This window comes from Bidens hawaiensis, unplaced genomic scaffold (assembly GCF_021521415.1).
Source record: "Bidens hawaiensis isolate Kalapana, Puna unplaced genomic scaffold, B.hawaiensis_p1.1 tig00016463_1, whole genome shotgun sequence".
Taxonomy (NCBI): Eukaryota; Viridiplantae; Streptophyta; class Magnoliopsida; order Asterales; family Asteraceae; genus Bidens; species Bidens hawaiensis.
The window spans coordinates 403,929-418,805 of NW_027492511.1; the positions used below are offsets into that span (position 1 = coordinate 403,929).

The 14,877-nt window shown below is 43.1% G+C and overlaps 1 pseudogene across 1 annotated transcript; it reads right to left on the minus strand.

The window, feature by feature from the left end:
- Positions 1-697: 697 nt before the first annotated feature.
- LOC143551600 (cleavage stimulating factor 64-like) lies at positions 698-6,159 on the minus strand (annotated as a pseudogene). Its single transcript, XR_013138529.1, has 10 exons — positions 6,123-6,159; positions 5,915-5,993; positions 5,649-5,817; positions 4,880-4,913; positions 4,548-4,792; positions 4,391-4,468; positions 4,244-4,279; positions 2,586-2,951; positions 1,417-1,731; positions 698-976 (listed from the first exon to the last, which is right to left on the minus strand). The product of XR_013138529.1 is annotated as a cleavage stimulating factor 64-like (transcript).
- Positions 6,160-14,877: the final 8,718 nt, after the last annotated feature.

The window sequence follows — 14,877 nt, forward strand, 5'->3', positions numbered from 1 at the left end:
GGGTCTGGTTAGTGTTTCTTCAACCATATTGTTAACTTGAGAATTTAGGGTATGGCTTCACTAATTTGCACAAACATGTTCACATGATTCCCCGGTCAATCTTTGCCTTCGATTGTAATTTTTCTATTGCTTGTTTATGTAAAAATGTGTTCAATTCTTGACGGCCTATTAACAATCAACTATGTATTGACCACGTATCTTTTCTCATCGAATTCTTTCGATCATGGTTTGAGACTTAAGCACAATTGACTAGAGCGAGCGTGTTGCTTATGTCCGATATCTCTTTATTGTTATTTCAATCGATTCATCTTTTGGAGATTCTTTCTAGTAGTTGGAATTTGGAAAACTAAGGATATAAAGTTATAAACATATAAACAATTATAATTGGCATTTGTAACAACTCTCATATTTCGTTTCGTTTTATAAAGTAATGAGTGCATTTCACAATGTGTGATTATGCACGTATGCATCATAGTCTTCATCATCTTGAAATATGCAAACCTATAACATATTTGTTAAAGGACCGTTCGTAATCGTTGAAATCAATTAAAAACCGATTCAAACCCTACAAAGTAAACCAAACGTTTTGGCGGCCAAATATCATTCACCATACAAAATATTCAAAATCACAAAGCAAGTACTCATAATCAGAAAAACAGTAACAGAGAAAAAAACTATATTCCAAAATCTATTTGCAACCGTTACAAGTGTAATTGGATCCCTCAGATTTCTAAACTACTACAGTAAACATGTATGCCCAAAAAATTTAAAGACGGATGAATGTTGTCACCAACTGGAACGGGCCATGCATCGAGTCCTCGACTAAGTTGACTCAATTCTTTCACTAAGTTGACTGTCGAAGCATCTGCTGAAGCTGAATGACTTGCTGCTGTTGTTCTGGAGACAATGAACTTAACTGCTCCGGTGTCAGACTCAACACTTGTTGCAGTAAAGCCGATTCAGCACCAGGAGGAAGCTGTAGCCGTTTAAAAAACAATACATGTTAAGAACACGAATTATAGACGTACAGGGGTGTAAACGAGCCAAGCCTCTTGTGAGCTACTCGAGATCGGTTTGCTGAAAACTCAAATCAAGCCAAGCTTATGCAAGCTCTAGCCCGAACGAGCTCCAGCCTAAAAGTAAGTTTGTTTAATAAAGAGCCTGAGCTTCGCTTATCGAGCTCGAGTAGGCTCGCGAGCTTAAAAAAGCCTATTGTTAAAACAATTTTTATTTAATGTATTAAATGTATATTTGCATGATACTAATTATTAAACATATATTCACATAATACTAAATATTGCACATATATTTATGATAAAATAGTTAACAGTATATATTATGTTACTCGGGCTTAAACGACTCGGCTACAACCCCTACAGTCGTATAAATTCAGGAAGTAATAAAAAGGATAAATACCTCAAGGTTTGGTTTTTGAGAATCTGCAGGGCCCGCTTGTAAAGCATGATTTCCAGGCAAAGGAACAGAGGCAGGAAGATTAGTATCTGCAGGTGAGAAAGATGCACCCCTTCCATCCTCCATTTTCAACAATTTTGAAGGATGAACAATTTGATCTTTGTCTTTATTAAAGCTTGCAGTTTCATGTAACCTTGAACACATAGTTGGATGATGATCAACTTTAAGCCCTCAAGCAGGATTATTAGATAAATGTACAGGCTTTTCATGATCTTTATTTCCATTATTTGGTATAAAAGGCCCAATTGAGGAGCTAGGCTGTTAAGAAAATGAATATGCTCAAAAGAATAGCTAAGTTTGATTATAAAATACGGTAAATACCATATAAAACCATCATTCTTTCATTTTTATAACAAAAAAGTGGTTCAACCCAATTTTGGTGTATTAAAGCCGCTAAACTTGTAAAACAAAGTCCAACAACCCAATCTTGGTATATTAAAGTCCTTAAAACTTGTCTGGAATGCACGTATTTGTCAAAAAAAAAAAGAATAATGTAAAGCAACTTGTTAACTCTAAAACCTGTCAAAATTGGATAAGTGGCATGAAACATTTTTGCACAAAAAAAATTATACCACCTTATTTTGATCGTTTTAAGAAATAACAGGTCATTATCTTAAACTTTTCTCACACGTACGTGCATTCCAGAAAAGTTAGAACTTTAATATACCAAGATTGAGTTAAGGGACTTTAATGCCACAAATTTGTGTTCAGAAACTTTTCCGTGTAACATAAGAAAGTATGTAGGTATTTTATGGTATTAACCTCAAAAGATATTACAACACAATTTCAGAAATATCATCTTCCATTCAAGAAGCAAAACAAGAATTTAATTGAAATGAAAAAAGGTGTCAATTTCAACACATCACTTATGAATGGGCTAGATTATGTTTTAAACCCAACAGCACAAATGAGTACATTCAAAAATTTTAACTGAAATACCAACCATATAAAAATGGCCAAAAAGGTGAATGTTGCTCGACCCGACCTTAACCCAACCTGTCTCAACATGTACTATAAACTTGCAAATTTTAACCCAGTGCACCCACAACCCACCCAATTTGCCACATCTACAAAATAATCATATATTGGATGATGCATGTATTTATTGGTACCTTATGAGTCATAATAGAAGGCTGAATAGGAACAACTAACTGAGAACTATGTTGTGGATGTAACTGAATATTAGCAGCAACCGATGGTCCAGACAATGTGGAATAATGTAAAACCTGATGCTGAGCTGGCAGTGGAGTCTGAAACCGAGTCTGTGCATATTGGCTGGGAACTAACGAAGAAGACGGTTGACTTTGAGATTGTTGTATGAATCCAAGTGGCAATTTGTTCTGAGCAAGAGGGGGCAACCCGGAAAGTGACTGAATAGAAGGCTGTTGACCAAGTTGACTTAGTTGACCTGGTTGACCACTGTGGACCGAAGGATGTGCATGTTGACCAGGAAGTAGTTGAGCATTTGGCATCTGTAACTACAATATAGATAAAAAAGGAATAACAGATAAAGCTCTTTTGCTTTAAAAAAAAGTTTTTTTGTAGATAATTAGTATGCCAGATATGATTACAAACATTATATTGTCTTCTTTTAAAAGAATGAAATACTTCAATAAAATATATTTTAATGAACGCAGTTAGGCTTGTAAACAAACCGAACGAAGACGAATAGAGCATGTTCAGGTTCGTTATTTTACCTTTTAGCTGAACAAACAATCAAACAGGAACAGCTAACTGAACAGGGTTTTCTTGGTCATGTTAGTTCATTGAGAAAAAGAACATGTTTGTGTTTGTTTATGTTCGTTAACAGTATAAATGAACGGTTGACAAACATAACTGAACATAGATAAACAAACATAATGGAGCTAAAACTAATTAAAAGTAATGTGAAGAACAATTTATTGGGCCTAAAAAGTTATTAAAACTATACAAAGTTGTAATCATAGTTACCTAATTCGCGGTTCGCTCTGATACGGGTACGCAATTCGCTAAAGGTTACGTATTCGGTACGGAGGGGGGTAGCTTCATTTCGGTATGAACGGATACAGTGTACCATGTAGTTCGCTTCGATATACCCAAATCAAAAAATAGCTATTTATAATTTATACATAATTATATAATGTTAATTTTATAGTTTTTATGTCTAAATTTGTAAATCAAATGTAAACTAGTGAAATTTGAGGGGGTTAATTGTTAAAATTCACAAACTAATTTTACATTTGTAATTGCTTTCAGATAAAAATTTATAAACTTTAGGGACTAAATGTAAACTAGTGAAACATTAAGGGGTGAAATGTCAATATAACTAAAGTTATTAAAACATAAAATAACAAAACGCAGATGCGCCGCTCTCTTCTCTTCCATCTTCCTCCTTTTCCGGCAAAAATGTCAGCATTGGCGGTAAAAATTGGCACGGCGTACCCGAGCGAATTAGAGCATCGAATTCGTTCGTTTGGTATGCCGTACCAGAGCGAAATGGATCGTAGCGAATTCCGATTCGGTTCACCGCGAACCAATTCGTAATTCGCGGGTCTTCTGGCGAATACGGTAATAGGTTATGGGCCAAAAATTTGAAATAATATATTAACATACGTAAACAAATGAACTTCAACAATTGTAAACTAATGAACATAGATAAACGAACATCCATGAACATAAATGAACAAACGAGGCATGTGTTCATGTTCGTTCATTTAATAATATGAACAGGCTTCTTTTTTCATGTTAGTTCATTTAATAACAAAGAAACTTAGTGAAGCAAAATGCATACCATGTGAGGAGGAACTGCCTTCAGCATAATATGAGCCTGCAACCAATTGAACAAAAGATTATAAACTTGAGAATTGAAAAAAAAAAGTAACTTAACTTGCTAAACGAAAATCATAATAATAAAAAAACTTAATAAACTTAAAAAAACCTGTAAAACCGCCTTGGACAGTTGCGGGTGAGCAAGTAACAGCTGGCGTGCTTGTTCCTTATTTTGAGTAGCTAACGCCTGTTATTTTACAATATAAATTAATCACAATATTTCAAAAACTTTAGAAACTCTGCATGCAAAAAATCAATATGATTACCTTGAATTCAGTCAAAACCTCGGTCAACTGGCCTTTGGGTATTTTAGCCAAATGAAGAGTCAACGGAGCAGTTCCCAATGTTGGTTGACTTTGGATACCATTTTGACTTAAATTATTCATAGTTTGATCATTTCCAAGGGTTCCAGCCATCACAATAGCAGCAGCCATAGCCACTTGTAGACCAACAGCCTGGTTTAAACTAGGATCACTAGGTACTGCGGGACCCCCAATTTGTTTTTGAGGAGCTATGGTTACAAATATTATACGATATCATGTTAACTAATGCTTATACTATTAATCATGCTATTTAAATAAGTTGATTTAAGAATTACCAGTATTTGTAGGCAGCCCGGGTCCAGCACGACCCTGAAAAAAAAGGACAAGAAAATTAAACTAAAACACATAAATAGTAGAGATAGCTGTTTGCGTTCATTTATTTAATAAACGACGAACATGAACAAAAATTTTTGTTCATTTAATTAAACGAACATGAACACATGTCTCGTTCGTTCGTTTATGTTTGCGAACTTTCGCTTGTTTAAATTCTTTTATGCGTTCGTTTGAATTCATTTATGTCTGTTACTTTACGTTAGTTTAAGTTCGCTCGCTTATGTTCGTTACAAATTAGTCTAGTTTTAGTCACTTTTTAGGCTCAACACATTGTTGTTCACTTGTACTTTTGATTGGTTTTAGCACAGTTATGTTAGTTCATCTATGTTCAGTTATGACTTATGTCCGTTCGCTTACGTTCGTGAATCGTTCCGTTATACTGTTAAGGAACGAACATATAAAACACAAACATGTTCATTTTCTTAAGGAATGAACGCAAACAAGAAAACCATGTTCGTGTTCGATCGTTTGTTCAGTTAAAGTTAAATGAACAAACACATTCATGTTTGTTCAGTTCGTTTACAAGCCTAGGATCGTGTAACAGGCCAAAGGAGTCCAGCTCTCAAATGGACTGTATCAAGTTGGGTTGAACCGTTAATACTATCTTCATACACAACCAACATCATAAACTCAACTAAAAACTATCATCAGTCAAAAAGAACTAGCATGCAATCCCAACAAATAGCAACATAGAACATTAAAACTATTTACCTGAGTTCTATCAGGATTTTTGTCATTTTCAGCAAAATCAACTCTCAACTGTCTGCCATTAATATCATAACCATGGAGATTGCGTCTAGCACTTAAAGCGGTTTCTTCATCTTTATACTCACAAAAGCCATAGCCTTTGGGCTTACCAGTTTCTCTATCAATAACTAATCTGAAACATACAATATAAGTTACAACTAAACGGTGTTCGATACCTTCTATTCATTCAAATCAATAATAATTCAACTGAATCGAATAAGTTAGGAGACCTGAAAGAGACAACAGGGCCAACCTCCTCACAGATTTGAATAAGCTGTTCTTCGGTCGCATCGTACGGTATGTTTCCAACTGCAAATAGACAAACAGATCACAAATTGAGCTGCTTTGAAACAGTGTTAGGGTTTACAATTAGGTTAATTGAACGAACCAAATACGCATCGATGCTGAGAATTAGAGCTTGCCATCAAAAGTACTAACAAATGGAGTTGAATTCAATCTTATTATTCCTCAGCATCGTAAAAGCATCAATTACTAGCTAGCTTCAATCGAGAAACTAATAATATTTAGGGTTTGTTGTTTCAGGTTTAACAATTGGGATTGATTGGCAGATGTTATCGAAAATGAAAATAGTAGAGAATTGAGCCCTAAATCCGTATAAAAATTGGATTAATAATAATAATAACGAATTCATACAACAAGAAATAATATCCCAATAATTAGAGGTGAAAAAATGTCAAGGAAACCTATGCACTAGAAGAGTGTATGAGGATCTATTTGATTGGGGTCATTGGGTGAGGTTTAACGGGTCGGGTCGGGTCGGGTCGGGTCGGGTCGAGTCGGGTCGAGGTAAAATGAACTCGGGTTTGAACTCATAATAATACGAGTTGAGCGGGCTTGATTCGTAATCTTTAATCCAAGTTGGAATTTGACTTGTACAAGGCTTGTATACAATCCCACTTAGCATGTGGCTTGGTGAACTGACTCGCTTATTTTGGACAACAGCCTACCCTGACTGTGTGATGCATATTTAATTAGAGGTGTATAAATTGGGTTCTATGTCCAAGCGATTTGGTCAAGCGCAGTCTCCGAGGGTGGTACACCCTGACAACCCGTATTAAGGGTTTAAAGATCTGCGTGACCGAGCGCAGTCTCCGATCGTGGAAGCGGGAGTTCTTCTACATCTCTGCCCGCGCCATCCCCATTGCTATGAAGTTCAAGAAGGGTCAAGCGCTTCCGAGCCTTCACGCTTCCAGCTACCAGGAGGCGGAATGGTTCGCGAAGATATCCCGGGTCCAATCTCCGGTTTACCGGTTTGCGGAGTCCGGGATGGTGCTGCTGGGGATGAGCCGGGTATGGAAGGATGCGTCTCGGTTTCCTATCCTTCTCGAATACGGTTTGAACTCTATTCCTTATGGTATGTCTTGTCTTTCTTGCTGATATTAGTTTATTTTCTAACTGTTTCTTTTCTTTCAGAGGGGAATAATTTGGAGTCGCTCCTGTTCCCGCGGGAGGCTGACAGTCCCGTGCGGGTGGGCACTCGTGCTCTGGACGACAATGAGTTGCCCATCCTGGAGCAAACAGCGGATAGGTTTGTGGAGGTCTATCCGCCGGGCCAAGAGATCCTGAGCCACCGGCGGCCAGGTAAGGAGATATTTTATCCCGAACCCCTCAATGCTGTACCCGCTGTTGGAAATCCTTACATCCTATCTTCTTCTGAGGAATCCGCAGATGGTCCTCCCCTTGTGCGGAAGAAGAAGACTGCTGCCGGCGTGAAGGGGAAGGAGAAGGCCTCCACAGCTGATCCAGTGGTTCTATCTGACACGGAGTCAGATAGTGAAGATGTGGCGGGGAAGCCCGGTGGTGAGAAGACCACTGCTCCGGAGGCTACGACCGTTACCTCCGGAGAACCCACGAAGACGACGGTGACCGGTGCCAAGAGGCCGGCTCCATCGGGTTCCTCCCCGCCCGTCCGTACGTTCATGGTCAAGAAAACCCGTAAGTATAATCATAATGCCTTTGTAGATTTGTCACTTCATAATTTTCTTTTAACACTTTCTTCTTTGTGCAGGCGTGGATGTTGACGCAATCCGGGGTGAAACGCAGGGGAGTACCTCCTTGCCAATGACGGTAGGCTCGGTCAGCCTTCCTGAGGCGTCGACCCAGTCGCCTGCGCCTGCATCCGCTGGTCCAGTTGCTCGTTCCGTCGAGCCAACTGTTCCGGCCGAGATGACGTCACCGCCGGCCGTGAGTGCGATTTTTACAGCATCCTTCACGGAACCGGCGGTTACTGCTGCTTTTAAGGAGGCGGCGACCGCGGCGGAGACCACAACGGCAACCACGGCGGCTGCCACCATGCCCGCGCCACCGGCACCGACAGCCGGACCATCAGGTACGCGCAGGGCTTCCCGCCGATCTTTGCCACCTTCCCATCTGCCTGACCTGTTGGATGGATTTCCTTTAGGTTCAGGTGATGGGTTTGGCGGATATCGGCCTGTCATTGACCCTACAGGTGCGTAGGGTTCCTTTGTTTTTGCCCTTTTTTTTTATCATCTTTTCCTTACTGTCTTTGTTTCTTTTGCAGTGTCGGATTCCAATGAAGTGTATGTTCCACGATGGAACATACGCCGAGGAACAACCCTTCGTACCCCTGTGGAGTGCGTGGACTGGGCTCGCCACGCTGCTCCTCATGGTGCGTTGGGGGAAGCCATGGCTAGCTACCAGGAGGGTAGGCTAACCAATGAGCTTCGGGTTCTCCAGGCCCGGATGCAGCCGCGCATCGAGCTGCTTTGTCGTGAAAACGACAAGTTGAAAGCAGCTCGCGCCAAAGACGTATCTGAAGCGCGTGCTCTCCGGGAGGAGAACCAACAGCTGGCGGCAGCTGCCGCCGCCAAGGAGAAGGCCTTCAAGGCCCTCGAGGTTGAAGTTCAGGCGCGACTCGAGGCCCGTTCCAAGGCTGCCCAAGCTGTGAATGAACAGCTTCGGCTGGCCAGGGAAACTGCGCGAAATGCAACCGAGAGGGCTGCCCAGGCTGAAGCCGTTGTTGAGCCTCTGCGTTTGGAGAATTAGGAGCTGAAAGGCAAATTAGAGGCTCTCCAACGCGCTCATGATGCCTTGGCAATGGAAGATGCCAAGAAACTCCAGGAAATCCTGGACCAGAGGGGGGTGCTTGACCAAACCGAGCGGAAGCTTAAGGGCGTCGAAGAGGCTGCCGCTAAGGAAGTTTTACTTGCCAACCTTAACAAGAGCGAAGCCGAACGCGCCCATACCGAAGCTCAAGCTGCCCTCCAATGGCTTCTTCGAGAAGCGTTGCCTCAGGTATGTTTAGATTTATCTTCACGCATTTCTTTTGTAAGAAAAGGTTCTAATACTTGTATATATTTTTTTTTTCTTTGTAGGTTGTGCGTCGGGTCTTTTCAGAGACCTCCTACGATGATGCTATGACCGCAGCCCTCAACGCTTCTCATGATGATGGGGAAAAGGCCGGCTTCATGCTTGGTCTAGGGTTTGTTGAGAAAGGCGTCCCGCCTTCCAACTTCCCTTTGTTCGATGTGGATACCGAAGCCATTTACGACCAAGCATTGAACCAATACGCCGCCTTCCCGCATCCAGTGGTGGAAAAGGTGGATGAAGTAGCTGTTGCTGATGATGGGTTAGCTGTCCTCAAAGCTTTCCTCGAACCACCCCGTTCTTCTGACGGAGCGGGTCCTAGTGGAGGTGGCCCTGAAGCTTGACCCCGAAGATCCCTTTCCATTGCTTAAACTTGTATAGATTCTCTTCTAGGCGGGTAGTAACCCGATCATTCTTGTAATATATTATTGAAATGTAAATCTTTTTTGCGTATAAGATTGTTATTTCCTTCTTTGGATTCCTTGCTTTATAAACTCATGACTTGCATACTTAGTTTAAGTTAGCAATTTTCCAAGTGTTCTAGAATAAGTTAACCTCTTGAACGTGGTTGATGATGGGTTAAAGTTTCGCTTCCTCTTTCGTGATTGTGCGGGTAGAACCGTCACTTGCACTTGATAGGATGGCTAAACTTTAACCTTTATCTGACCTGCGTGCAGGTTTTCCTCATTTCTAAGTATTTAGGATAAGTTAACCTTTGAACGTGGTTGATAGTGGGTTAAAGTTTCGCTTCCTCCTTCGTGATTGTGCGGATAGAACCGTCACTTGTACTTGGTAGGATGGCTAAACTTTACCCATACCTGACCTGCGTGTAGGGTTTCCTTTTTTCCTTGTAATTTTTTTTTTTTTTTTTTTAGGATAACCTTTGAACGTGGTAAATGATAGTTTAAAGTTTTGCTTCCTTATTTGTGATTGTGCGGATAAGACCGTCACTTGCACTTACAAGGATGGCTAAACTTTACTTACATCATACCTGCGTGTAGGTTTCCCTTATTTTTAACGTTGTGTTTATGCGGGTTTTGCCGCCTTCCACACGTAACGACTTACTTCTCCCCCTTTATGTGGTAAACACCGGCACCAGTGGGGAGTTCATAAGAATAAAGGTAAACACATTATGAAAGGAGAATCATTTCCATTAGAAGTGGCTCTTGGCCTTTTCTTTACAAGTTTTGGAATTGATCTACATATAACATTTGCGTAATTGAGCTCCATTCCATGTTCTTGGGATGGGAGTGCCATCGAGCCTTTCGAGCCGGTATGCGCCCTTTCCCAGAACTTGTTTGATAACATATGGCCCTTCCCAGACTGGGGCCAACTTTCCTGGGCGTTCTTGGTTCGAAGCCTCGTTGTTACGCAGTATGTAGTCTCCTTCCTTGAAGTTGCAGAGTTTTACCCGCGTGTTGTAGTACTTTTGCATTTGTCGTTTGTAATTCTCTTCACGCACTGCGGCTAAGTCTCTGCGTTCCTCGGTTAGCATAAGATCCAACCGTCTTTCCGCATCATTGTCTTCTGGCTGACTCAAGACCCTTGGTGAGGGTAGACCAATTTTGACCGGGACCATGGCTTCCGTGCCATAAGTGAGGCTGAACGGGGTTTCCCCCGTACTGGCCTTCTTCAGCGTTCTGTTTGCCCAAAGGACGTGCGGAAGCTCGTCCACCCAGCCGGATCTGTGTTTCAAAAGTCTTTTCTTGATGCCTTCGACGATGCTCTTGTTTGCTCTCTCCACCTCACCATTACCTTGCGGGTGTGCCACTGAGGTAAAGGTGTGGGTGATTTGAAGTTCTTTCAGCCACTGTTGTAGCTTCTTGTCAGCAAAGTTGGTGCCGTTATCGCTCACCAAATTCTGTGGAAGTCCAAAACGACAAATTATAAATTCCCAAATAAATTTTTTGATATGCTTTGCGGTTGTTTGGGCTAAAGGTTTTGCTTCTATCCACTTGGTGAAGTAGTCGATGGCTACCACTAGGAACTGAACATTTCCTGCTGCTGTAGGAAATGGGCCTGTCACATCGATGGCCCACTTCTGAAATGGCCACGAAGAAGTGACTGGAACCAGTTCGTTTTTTGGGCGATGCGTGTTAGGTGCGTAAAGCTGGCAAGACCTGCATTTTCTGATGTATGCCAGTGCATCCGTATGCATCCCCGGCCAAAAGTATCCCGCGTTGTTTAGCTTGGCTACAACAGCGCGGGGGCCTGCGTGTACCCCACAGATGCCTTCGTGTACTTCCCTTAGGAGGTAGTCGGCATCTTGGTTGTCCACGCATCTCAAGAGTGGGCCAAGAAAGTTACGTCTGTATAGGATGTCATTGACGAGTTGATAATTCAGTGCTTTACAGCGTAGTTTTCTTGCCTGTGTTTTTGACTCTGGTAGTATCCCTGCTGCAAGGTAATTTATTATTGGTGTCATCCATGTTTCTGTATTGTTCTGGATGACACAAATTTCCTTGTGCGGGACTGATGGTGCTTCGAGGAGTTCAATGCGGATGTCCTTTCCCAAGTGGGTGAAGGCTAGTGATGCAAGCTTGCTTAACGCATCCGCAGATTTGTTTTCGCTGCGCTTGACGTGTATGACTTTACAATCACTAAAATCACGCATAAGGGTTTTTGCCTGGGCGAGGTACAGGGCCATGGTGTCATTCACAGCCGTGTATGTTCCATTTATTTGGTTGGCCACCAGCATGGAATCCACGTGGGCTTCTAAGTTTTTCACTCCCATCTTACGCGCAATTCTCAAACCGGCCAAGAATGCTTCATATTCGGCTTCGTTATTCGTGCTTGGAAAGTCCAGCCGAATAGCGTAAGTATATTCTTGGCCTGCTGGGTTGGTTAGTTTTAACCCTGCGCCTGAACCCTCGTTACTGGCTGCTCCATCAGTGTAGAGTCGCCAGACATCATTGACGTCCTGTGCTGGGGAGGGTTGAGCCTCCTCCTGGCATTCTTTTTCCCGCGAAACGGGGACTTCTGCAATAAAATCGGCCAAGACCTGGCCTTTTATGGCTGGTCTTGGCTTGTACCTAATTGCATATTCTCCCAATTCAATTGCCCATTTGGCTAGACGTCCCGATAATTCGGGTTTGCCTAGAACATTTGAGAGTTTGAAGTTGGTGAGAATGGTGATTGGGTGGCCCTGGAAATATCGTCTTAACCTGCGTGAAGCGTGTATAAGTGCTAAGACCAATTTTTCGAGGGTAGAGTACCGGGTTTCTACGTCTGTTAGTACACGGCTAACATAATAGATTGGCATCTGGATGCCCTTTCGTTCTACTAGCAAGACTGCCCCGGTTGCTCTATCTGTTGCGGAAAGGTATAGGATTAACTCCTCTCCCGCTTGTGGTGCTGTAAGCGTTGGGAGTTCGATCAGGCGTGACCGAATCTCCTGAAAAGCTGCTTCCGCTTCTGGTGTCCAGCGGAAGTGCGTTTTCTTCAAGCAGTTTCTCAGTGTTGACACGAAAGGAAACGACTTATCCGCATGGTTTGCCAAGAAGCGATTAAGTGCGACTAGTCGCCCATTCAGTGTCTGAGCCTGTTTGATGGTGGTAGGTGATTCCATTTTAACAATGGCTTCGACCTTTTCAGGGTTCGCTCTAAAGCCATCTTTAGTAACAATGACTCCCAAGAACTTCCCTTCTTCCATCCCAAATGAACACTTGCTCGGGTTGAGCTTCATGTTTATCTTTCGGAGCGTGTTGAAAGTTTCTTCAATGTCTTTCAACATCGCTTCAGGCTCGAGGCTTTTGATGACCAAATCATCCATATAGACTTCCAAGTTTCTCCCGATTTGGGCATGAAACTCTTTGTCCATTAGTCGTTGGTACGTGGACCCTGCATTCTTAAGTCCGAATGGCATCATTTTATAACAAAATGTACCATCGGGCGTCCGAAATGCGGTTTTGTCCTGGTCATCAATGGCCATGTGGATTTGGTGGTACCCCTTATACGCATCCAAGAAGCATTTAAGGCGAAATGGCGCCAACGAATCCACTTTGAGATCAATTTCTGGTAACGGATAACAATCTTTGGGGCATGCTTTGTTCAAATCTTTGAAATCTATGCACATGCGCCATTGTTTGTCATTCTTCGGTACCATTACGGGATTTGCAACCCATGTTTGATATCTACTAACGCGTACGATGCCTGCGTCAAGGAGTTCCTTGACTTGGGTTCTACACGCGTTAGTTTGTTCAGACCCCATTACCCTGCGCTTTTGTACGATTGGTGTAACAGCCGGATCGCATTTGAGCTTATGCTCCGCCTTACTTCGGGGTACACCAGTCATGTCAGCTGGTGTCCACGCAAAGATGTCAGCGTTTTTCTGCAGTAAGCGCTTGAGTAAGGTGCGGGTGGGATCAACAATTGTTGGTCCAATAGTAACGGCCTGGTCGGGGTATTTGCCATTGAAGGCCCATTTTTCCGGTTCAGTGACGGTTGGTTTAGCCTTCTTCGGTTTGGGTTTAGATGAGACAGATGCAATGCATACCTGGGGAATGCCAGAGATCATTGCTACACCCTCAGCTGTTGGCCATCCCATCATGCCGTGGACTGAAGATACCACGGCGTTGAATCTTGCCATCCCATCTCTTCCGAATAGGATGTCGTATGTGTGGTGTGGCTTTTTCATTACGACAAAATCCACGTCTTCTGTGCGTGAATGATTCCCATCAGTAAGAGTAACGGGGAAAGATAGGATACCCAGGGGTGTTTCTGTACTGCCATCAAACCCTTCCATTGAAGCGTAGACCGTTTCCAAGCGTTCCTTGTCTTCATCATCCAGCTTATCAAAGAACTGCCTGTACATCACTGTCGACGAAGCGCCGTTGTCAGCAAGAGTGCGGGAGGTGATGTAGTGCCCCAGCTGGCTTCTGATGACGATGGGGCCTTCTTTGCTGGGGCCTCCTGGCACTCGCGGGAAGCGCACCTCAGCTTCCTTCCACGCGCATGGTTCTATCACCCGTCTTTTTCTTCCTCTGACCTTGCCATGAACCATGTTGATGCTGATGTCGACGGGCTTTCGTCCGTTACCTCTGTACCGGTTGTCATTCCTTCCTCCCTTCCTGATCGATGCCACGAGATGTGCAAGCCTTCCATCCTTAACAAATGTTTCAATAATATCCTTCAAGGATGTGCACTCTTCAGTACCATGACCCTTTGTCCCGTGGAAATCACAGGATTTGCTTTGATCCGCATTAGGTTTCTGCCGGATCGATGGGGCTTTGGGCCATGGCAATTTTTCCGTGGCAAATATCTCCGTGACGCTCTTTGTGAGTGGCGTCCACCGGTGTTTTCGATTTGAAGGGTGTGTGTTGTCCCTTCCGCCAACAAGAGGGCGAGAGCTGGATGAGGTGTCAAAGTTTACCCTTGACTGCCAAATACCTAGCCTCCTCTTTTTGTTCTGCCGGGCGATCCGGACATTGTTCTCTCTTGTCCTCTGCGTGTAGAGGTGCGTACTCTGGGGAAGGTCCCTTCCCAGTTGCTTTTCCGTCTCGGCAAAGCGCTTTGCCGCCGTCATGATGGCATCCCATGTGGATGGCATGCCATCCTTACCCGTCAACGTGCGGATAAGTTCTGGGTATTCGGCGCCTTGGATGAAGGCGGCGCGAACCAGATCCTCACTTATGTTGCCGAGACTAAGCTTTTTGGAGTTGAAGCGAGTGATGAAGTCTAGTAAAGATTCATCCTCCTCTCTCACGCAGTTGAGGATCGTCCACTGCTCTTCAGTGTACTTCCTCTGTTGGCTGAAGTGCTGGCTGAACTTGTTCTGAAAGTCCGCCCAGTCATATATGTGGTGGATCGGTAAACGATCGAACCATGCCCTGGCTGCTCCGACCAG